This window comes from Mesitornis unicolor, unplaced genomic scaffold (genome assembly GCF_000695765.1).
Source record: "Mesitornis unicolor isolate BGI_N332 unplaced genomic scaffold, ASM69576v1 scaffold8883, whole genome shotgun sequence".
Lineage (NCBI taxonomy): Eukaryota > Metazoa > Chordata > Aves > Mesitornithiformes > Mesitornithidae > Mesitornis > Mesitornis unicolor.
Window position 1 is genome coordinate 14515 of NW_010175309.1, and position 10392 is coordinate 24906.

Consider the following 10392-nt stretch of genomic DNA (forward strand, 5'->3'; position numbering starts at 1 on the left):
TGGCAAATGCTCATGCGCAGTCTGCTCCACTTCACTATTGATGTGCGAGAGCTGATAGCAACATAGGAAAATAACTCTTTTAAAACTACTGTACAATTAAGTGCTTCTTCAGATGGCTTAAGTGAACTCCAGCTTCCTGTTCTGGAGTGGCTCTAGTAAATGCCCGCTTTCTTTGTTCCTATTGCTCATGTGTCTATGATGTGCAAGAGCTGCAATCCATTTAAGTTATTAAACCCCCTCTGACCATGACCAGAACCTCAGATGGCAAGGAACCATACAAATAAATAAATAACCACAAGAGGGCAGACACAGGACAAACTACCCCTCATGAGCAGAGAACCCAACAGAAAATAGTCTCTCCATTGCAAGGTGACCTGCCAGTTCTACTAAATAGAGAAAAATAGCGGCAGCAAGTGCCAGCAGAGGTAGAGTACAGTTTTCCTTTCTAAGATCACCAGCTTTTATTCAGTAAGAATAGAAAGCAATTTAGCACTTGTAAAAGTGAGTAATTCTGCCCATCTTGATTGTGATACAAAGGGTTCTAATACAGTAGCACAGATATCTTGGCAATTATAGTTTCTGCTGTGAGCCATGCAGTAGTACTGTATAAAGAACATATTTCAATGAGATGAAAAAAGAAGCCCAACTCAGGAGTTTACCTTTGACTCTCACTTTTGAAACATGCTAAGCAAGTCTAAACTAATATGAGAAAAGGATTCCTCTTGTTGTACTTCTTCTTTTGGAATAATTCATTAGCTAAACACTTTTCAACCCATACAGTCAAAGATTAGGTCCTCGTTGGAGTCTCTTGCCTTATTTAAATGGATCCTGCTAACTTCTATTATAATCCCCACTGCTATTTTGTGTCAAATACTGTTCTAAAAGAAGACTCAGTAAATCCATTTTAATTATTTAGAAAACAAACAACCAAACAACAACAACAAAAACCAGAAAAAGCTCTGAATTACAATGTCAGTGACAATCTCTGTCATTAGCATAAAGAAGATTGGTACTTTTCAATGAGTAACTCAAACTTCAGGGCTGGAAGAAACATTCTTCTGTTACTTTTTCCTGTCTTCTCACAATTTTAATATGAAGAGGAAATAAAAGTTACTGCTCATTCCAGGGTGAGGAGCTGAAGAGCTCTAAAACTGTAGCCACCAGCTTATGGACTCTTTATTGGGATTTTGTTTTTCTTGATAAAGCTAAGATTTTGACTCGGAGGATACAGAACTTGCCAAGATTTTCAAATATCCAGCTAAAGTTTTTAAATAATCCAAATGCCCTCAAAAGCAAGAAAGCAAACAAGCCTTTTACCCCTCCACTCTCCATTTGGCCAAAAAGAAAACAGGTAAGAGATGACTTCCACAGTTACCTCTTAAATCCCACTTGCTGTTACATACAAAACTTTCCTGGGACTCTGCCAGAATATTTAGGATCATTACTGATGCTCACTGCATACTCATCAGACTACATAATTTATGACATCCGTTCTGTTCAGGAAAAAGGAGACATTGCTATAATATCTATTAGTAGTCTGCCACTGTTATTTACATGGGGGAAAAGTGTTAATAAAGGCTGGCATTTTTCCCTGGTTCATTTCAGGTGCAGCAGCAGATCCTGCTCAAAACTGGCTGGTACGCTGCCTGGAACAGGCTGTCTCTTCTCCATAGCTGTGCTGCCAATGCCTTCTAGCAGCATGGAGGTGCAAAACCTGTTCTAGACTTTTTCCTGCCTTCTGGAAACATGATTTTCCTTCACAGCATAATCACCTCTTTCTGAACACCTTTTTATTTACGTGTTGTAGGTTTTATACCCTCTACTGCTTGTAGACACTGTTTACAAATGCTGGACAGGGAAGCAAACCTGGGCATCTGAAGATGAAGCCCAAGCAAAACTGGAAGCTAAGTTATTCTTAGCAATACAAGCCAAAACAGCACTAGTGGAGCTGACTTCTATACTTTTACAAAGCTAGAGTTTATAACAACATGAAAGGTTACTCTGTTGGCAGGCTGTAACGACAGAGAAGCAGTGGACAAACTCCAGCTCTTGAGCAGTTCTGTGTTTGCTTACATGCAATTCAAACAAAGGTCCCCAGTCAAGGCTCGCCCATGTGGTCAGCAGTGGATCAATATGCGCTGGCACACAGACAGCTGGGCAAGCCGGTCTTCTGCGCCTCCGGCTGAAATGCGCCATGAGGGGCTGGTGCCACTGGCTCAGCCTGGATGGCTGCCACAGTCGGGTCATCATCACTGGAAAGCTGCTGCTCTCCCTCAGCTATGTGACACGCTCAGTTTCCCTTCCCTACTCGTTCTGCTCTAAAGACGTCTGTCTCACAGCTCAGCTGGAGACTGATAAATGGTAGAGAGCTGGGAAGGCTGATCACCCATATACTACCACTGGTTTGTTACTGTCTTAATGCAACAGCAGAGCAGAGAGGCGGAGGCACGTGTGTTCAGCCTCCAGCAGTTACGCAGGAGACCTGCGTTCACCCATTCCTCTCGCCAACTAGAGACCTGAAAGACAAGAAACGATGCATGATAGAAACACCCTAACCAAAACCTTCCCCTCCAGAAATCAGAAATCAATTTTGTATTTGTGATCTAGTGAAAAGAAATACTTCCCAAAATGCTTGATTTAATCTCACAGCTGAACTGAAATTATCTCAACTAAGCTTTGTGTAGCAGAGTCAGTAACAGTTAGAGACATGAGCGTAAAATCGCTTCTCCACCCTCAGCTGGGTAGACCTGACAAATGTCCTGGGAACAGCAAAAATGAATATTGCAATGTAACAAAAAAACCTGCAGGGTATCCTAGGCTGATGAGGAATTATATTAGGCTCATTGGACCAACTCCTGGCTGATTAAAAATATTCAGTATTCATCACATAACAGTGTAGTAATTCAATAGTATTATTTAGCTGTATTTTCATTTGCATAAATAAAGCCAAGGGAAACACCTTCTCTGTGCAATAAATTGTTGCTCTTCAAGGTTTTTGAGAGTAGTACTTTCTTTTACTCGGATGCTGCTTAATAAAGTACATCCATCATTATTTAGCCTTCTCTTGTGTGTGGTGCTCTAGTCCTCCTGCTGGATCCCAAGGAGACAAATCATAGTGAATTACTAAACCTTTAATTTACTCTTGATTAAAAAAACCTAAGGGGAAAGAAAGGCAATAGATACACATGGGCAAACTGCTTCAAAGGCAATAGAAACTTCGGAAAATGCAACTGCGCATTCTCCCACCACTTCTTGTTTAGATTCCAAATGGACTAAAATAAGCCTGACTTATGCTAGGGAGAAGCTTTCGTAGAGCCACTCTTGATGGTCTCAAGGTTAGTGTTAGACTGAGTTAACCCTTTTTCACAGACATTTTTGGGCAGGAGAAAATGAAGCATGAAGACAAAGTAGTTTCCTAAATTGTGACAATAAGAAACATAAATTCCAACTAAAAACGTAGTCCTGCACCATGAAAGGGAAATTATCCTCTAAACCCATTAACAGTAGTATTCTAACACTCAGCTGGCAAAATCATATGGAGCCACAAACTCAAATGGCCATCCAAGTTCTATAATAACTACTTACTTCAAGATTAATTCCTATACTTACTCTCCCACAAAATACCCCTGTAAATAAATAACACATTTCCCAGAAATAGGTGTAATAGAATTGTCATCAAATCAAATACTGTGTTTGTTCATTCCACACAAACACATACAGATTGGGAGTAAGCTTTTATTAATTCTTCAGAGGAATACAAACTCCAACATACATAATGAATCTGTCAAAGGTAATAAAATCAGAGAAAGCAACATTTCAAAAATTTTATGGGTTCCTTCTGGATGAAAAACTTGATGAAAAAACAGTTTTAGAAAGAGAGCTGTAAATTAAGTAGGAGACAACAGGCAAATTGTCTTGACAAGGAAAAAGGAAGGGTGGAGGAAACGTATAACTTTATAACACAGCACACAAATCAGACCTGGTGGTGTAGCCATAGGTAACAGAACAAGAGAAACAAATAACAAATAAAACAATGCATCCTTTGACTGACTGGAGCATGACCTCTGTGCAACTCACTGTATTTTAGTTTACTTATCAAAGCAAAACCAAGACTTACTTCCCATCAGTTCAAAAGAAACCAAAACAAAGTCAAACCCAAAAGGCAACCTTCATCCAAAAGCAGGAAATAAACTCTCTGTAATTTCTTCTTCAACTGGGATGAAAGGATAGAAGCAATAGCTTTTCTATATAAGAGATGTCCTAATTTAAAAATATATGCTTTATAGAAACTTGAACCTGCAAAGTCCTAAGAGTCCAGATATAATCCTGCAAAAATTTAAAACCACAAGCTACTGCCCAGCTCACATGTAAATATGTAGCAGTGCTGTATCTATTCCCTTCACTGGTCTGTGATCCCCAGCAAATCATCACTTATGTTTGTGGTCGTGAGGGATGCTGGCACTAACTGTTAGACTGAAGATGCTGAGAAAGCAGCTGACATTTCTGCTGTTGCTGGCTATGGACAATTCCTTTTCAGCCAAGAAATGTGGTAGTCAACTAAGGATGGCTAACTACCTCCCTGTACATTCCTCAATTTACATGCCTGGGCCTTTATATGAACTATTCAAAGGCTAAAAGTCAAGCACATGCTTAAGTTGGTGACATGGATGGTGGAATCAAGTGCACCCTCAGCAAGTTTGCTGGTGACACCAAGCTGTGTTGTGTGCTTGACACACTGGAGGGAAAGGATGCCATCCAGAGGGACCCTGGCAGGCTTGAGAGATGGGCCATGCAAACCATATGAACTTCAACAAGGTCAAATGCAAGGTCCTGCACCTGGGTTGGGGCAATCCCGATCACAAATACAGGCTGAGTGGAGAATAGATTGAGAGCAGCCCAAAGGGAAGGGACTTTGGAGTATTGGCTGATGAAAAGCTCAAAATGAGCCAGCAACGTGCACCTGCAGCCCAAAAGGCCAACCGTATCCTGTGCTGCATCAAAAGTGTGGCCAGCAGGCTGAGGGAGGTGATTCTCTCCTTTTACTCTGCTCTTGTGACACCCCACCCGGAGTACTGCATCCAGTTCTGGAGTCTCCAACTGCAGAAGGACATGGAGCTGTTGAAGCAAGTCCAGAGGAGGGCCATGAAGATGATCAAAGGGCTGGAGCACCTCTCCTACAAAGACAGGCTGAGAGAGTTGGGGCGCTTCAGCCTGGAGAAGAGAAGGCTCTGCGGAGACCTTATAGCAGCCTTCCAGTACCTTAAAAGGACCTAAAAGAAAGCTGGGGAGGGACTTTTTACAAGGGCAGGTAGTGACAGGACAAGGGGCAATGGCTTTAAACTGGAAGGGGGCAGATTTAGACTAGTAAATAATTTCTTCCTAATCTCTAGGAGGCTGGTGAGACACTGGCACAGGTTGCCCAGGGAAGTTGTGGATAATCCCCCCCTCGGAGGGGTCAAGGCCCTCCCTGGAAGTATTCAAGGCCAGGTTGGATGGGGCCTTGAGTAGCCTGGTCCAGTGGGAGGTGTCCCCGCCCATGGCAGGGGGGTTGGGACTAAAATGGTCTCTAAGGTCCCTTCCAACCCAAACCATTCTATGATTCTATGAGCTGTTTTGCTGGTAGCCACCCAGGTGATTACAATCCAAGCTTCTCTCCATCTACGGACAGGCTGGATTACCACAGGTTTTTAGGGAAAGTCAGATCCTCTGCCCTATTACATATTTTCTTTTAAACTGGTCTGCACTGTCTTAGGTACACACTTATCAGGATGTGCCATGTACACTGTGGATATTTGTATGAAATGCTGCAGAATGCAGAAAAAAATTGCATTACCCCTTTCTCCAAAAGTCCACAACTACACACCAGTTCCATGTTTGATGGGCTGAAGCAAAATTTCAGTGGCTGCCAGCTCAGCAGTGTGTCTCTCAAATTAGCCAGCTGTGACAATCAGTTTTTCTGTTTACACTGGAAAGGGTGTGTGTGTGTATGGGTAGAAAATCACACATACAAAATCAAAATAGGCCAAATTTTTCTTACTGTATGTATTTGGTCACTTATTTGTCTCACTCTGTGTTATTTTTATACCTATGCACACATATATATGTATTTGTATGTATATGGAAATATAAATCACTAGGATAAATTGAGACAAAGGTTACCCAGGAGCTGAGATATAAATCTTGGATTTAACTCCAGTTTCTGCCACAGGCAACTTCCAAGACCCTTGGGAAGTCACTCAAACTCTGATCTTTCCTAGTTTCCCATTAATTTAATTTAAACTGAGATGCTGTCTCTTTGTAGGATATTCACTTTAGCTTCAGGTAACTTCCTAAATTAAGAGACCAGGCTCCCCCTGCAGCCAGCCATAGAACGAGGCTGCCCAGCAGGCTGATCCAGAAAACAAGCTCCATACATTCAAAACACACTGGAAGATCTGCTTTTATTACTGATTATATAAGGCAAGCTAACTTTAACTAAGACAGCTGAAGTCTTTGTCTGCAGTGTGCCTGTGCGTCAGCCTCCTGTGCACTTTAGATCCAGGCCATAAAAGAGGAATGACAACGCTTCACCGCTATCTCGTAATGGTCTCTGGAGCATAAGCACAGGAAAGGCTAGGAGACGTCAAGGTACTGTGGTGATGCGGTCACACAGGAGACAGACAGTGACTTACAAAGAACAGATGTTAACCCCTGGGAGGTTTGTGATGGGGAGCTGTGAAGCTTATGCAGCAGACTTGGATCACTCTGGGTGTACTGTGTAGGAGGAACCAGCCCATCCAACAGTTTTATCTCATGTTCTTGGCAGGCCCCAGGTGCATAAGACACCAATACCTCTGTAACTTTTATTTCACCTTGAAGAGTTGTATTTTAAATGCATTATATTTACCCTTATACGCTATATCCATATAGACACATACAGCGTTAACTATTTCAAGGTCCCCACAGAGAGCTGTTAGCATAGACAGAACATGGGTCTGCATACTATTTAAGCCACATGCACCATCTGCTCCAATGTTTTAATGTAATTTACCGGGCAAGAGCTGAGCAGGAAAAAGACTGCTAGATGAAAGATATTAAATTTCCCCTTCCCCAAAACACCCCCTGCTGCTTGATATATGAACCTAGCTCACCCATAACTAAAATCTGATTTAAGAACATATTCATAAATTAAAAAAGAAAAATACCACCAACACGACAAAATAGTCCTGTGTCTGCAAGGTAACACTGGCATAATTTTTCTGTTAACTACTAATCTGCTGCCTATGGAAAACTGTCCAAACTGATAGAGCTTTTGCCAAATACAAAACAAAAAGGAGCAGACAGGTTAAGAACTTAAAATTGTTCCTTCCTCTCAGACAGCAATTTTGATGATCTTCAACAAATGAGTAAAGAAAGATTTACTTACTGCAGCATTGAAGCCAAACAAGTTCTACATGTTAAGACTTGTATTTGGCTGAAGGTGGCAGCCCTGGGCCAAGTACTATTTAAGTTTTGGAAATAAGTCCTGCAACTGATCTGTAAAAGGGCTTCCAAATGTGAAAGACTTACATTTCAAGAATCAGGTTTCACTAAGGAGTACACTCATGACAAATAAGCTTCTATCTTTTAAAATAAAAGCACTGATTTGCAGAAGTTATGACAAGCTCCTGTGATCACGTTCAACAGTATTCATGAAGATGTTAAGACAAGGTTAGCAACTTTTTCTTCATTAGAAGTACACACAAAATTAACAAGAAATACAGTACTAGGGAAACTACATTTGCTATAAACTCAGGATGTCACATACAATTGGAAGACCAAGACTGGCAACTTTTAAAACTATAATTGTATGTAAACTGTTGACAAAAAGTTCCTTCCATAGCTTTAGAATCATAGGGTAGTTTGGGTTGAAAGGGACCTTTGAGAGACCTCAATACAGTGAGCAGGGACATCCCGAACTAGATCAGGTTGCTCAGAGCCTCGTCCAACCTGACCTTGAATGTCTCCAGGGATGGGGCATCTATGACTTCCCTGGGCAGCCTGTTCCAGTGTTCCATCCACTCTCATTGTAAAAAAGTTTCTTCCTTTTATCTTCTCCAGGCTGAACGACCCCAAACTGGGCTTCAGCCTTACTGATAGCGCAGTGCCTGTTCATTTCTTTGCTAACTTCATGACAATCTCCTACTATTCCAAAAAAAGCTGACATTTCCTCTTCCAAACCCCTACACCATTCCTTACTACATTCAAGCTTACAAGGAAAAATAAAAATAAATAAATAAGTAAAATGGGTTTCCTAAGACTGTAAATATCAATGTTGCTTTCTGATACGGAAGGTAAAAAAACCTACATGCAGCAGAAAAGTCTTAATGACTCCTCTTATTGGAGTAATTATATTGGAGGCATTACATGAATGCCTTCATTATATTGGAGGCATTATATGAATGCCTTCATGACTCAATCTTAAGAAACAAGACCACAACCTGAGCTCCCACCCAGCTGAACGACTGGCTGTGTGCCAGGATGTTTCAAACCACCAGCCAGTGATCAAAAGCAATCATCTCTGGTAGTCATCTTACCAAAACCTCTCATCTTTCAACTCAAGGCTCATTAAAGGTCAACAGAGCAAAACGAATTTGGAGAATTATCAGAAGAGGAAAGTCTTTATGTCAGTGTACAGAATCACCACATGCCCACAGCTTGAACGTTATGCACTGACCTTCCACAGCAGAAACCTGGAGAAGATGCAGGCAGGATTGATCATGAGCCACTGTCTGACCAGGACCCTTTGGCCTGGAAAGAAGTCAGTGACGAGAGTTACAGCTGAGATCTAAACAAATCCTGAATGGCTTAAACAAGGAAAAAGAAAGTTACTCACCATCTTTTCTCATATGAGAGAGGAGTTCTAACTGTAATACTAAATTGTTGGTCAAAACAAAAAGGAAGTGATTCCTCATGCCAGTTAAGTTATGCAATTTCTTGCTACAAGACATTGCAGATAGCAAAGCTCCACAGGGACTAAAAAACACTTCAACAAATGAATGGAAGAAAATTCCACAATGACCACTGAAAACAAACGTACCATTTTCAGCTCAGGAAATGGATGGCTGCAGGAGCGTGTCAGGGAAGAATCAGCATAACCATGCCTGTTCTGCTCATCTTTAGGCACTTGCTTGGCATGCCGTCATGATACAGCAATAGAGGGATGTCCCAGACTTTGGTTTGATCTGGTGTGCCATCCTTACCTTATTTTCTTGCGTACATCAGGACTTCGAAAACATCATGAGAAGTCTTACCAAAACAATATGGAATTCTCTTTTATATTTTTTTTGTTTTGTCTGCAGAGTTTAGGGGTATTTTGGGAGGGTGTGTGTGTGTTTGTTTGCAGTTTGTTTTGTTTTGTTTTTAAATGATTGGGGTTTATAGTGTCTTGGCTTGGGGTAAACCTTAGTACAATTTTTTTTGCTTCTGTCCTCAGTTAACACACTCCGTAACATTGAGCACTGAGAACACTGACAGTGATTTCAATCAGCAAAGGATCACACCCTAACTGCTTCCAATTTCACGGGTACTAAGAAACACTATGTGATCACAGTCTCTGAGTAAGCAACATCCTGTATTCAAAGGTTTGAATCATATAACTCCACACAGACCTGGCAACTTTGGCACCTACCAATGAGCACCAGCTTTGCAAATCCAGGATAACAAACTCCTGAGGTACAGAAAGAAATACCTGATGTGCTGTTAATTGGTATCAGTTCTACTGAACCATAACATTTCCTTGTATCGTCATCATGGACCTAAAACTGAGAGTACTTGCTACTATACTGTAACATTTCTGTATTTTTCCCAGTATTAATCAGAATAAAGATAACTTTTCTTTGTATCAAAATTCATGCATTCCTATTAAAGTTATGTATTCAAGTAAAATTTAAGATGAAGAACAAAGCACACATAAAAATGGTAAGTTAAACAGGACAATGAGTTGGATTTTATATTTCCTATTGCACATTGATTATAACAGTGATCTTCCATGTTCACATTATACCAAGTAATTGCTCCAGTTTACCATCATCAGCTTTAGGGGAACATGTAACATAATACACACACAATTCTTACAACATTGCAGTTGTGCACATTTTTCCAACAATTATATAAAAACACTGTCATAGAGTATACGTTTTTCTTATAAAAGCAGCACTATCACTGTAAGAAAAGAGTAAATAACACTATATTCTCAATTTTCTTAGTATTATGAGACTTTCCTGAATGCAAACAGCTCTTAAAAAAATACTCGATACCTGGATTTGCTTTAATGAAAACAGTACTTACAGCCTTTATCAAATTTATTTGCTCATCCACACACCAAGATAACAGAAATCTTGCTTGCTGTTAAGACAGAAAATCTGAGCGGTT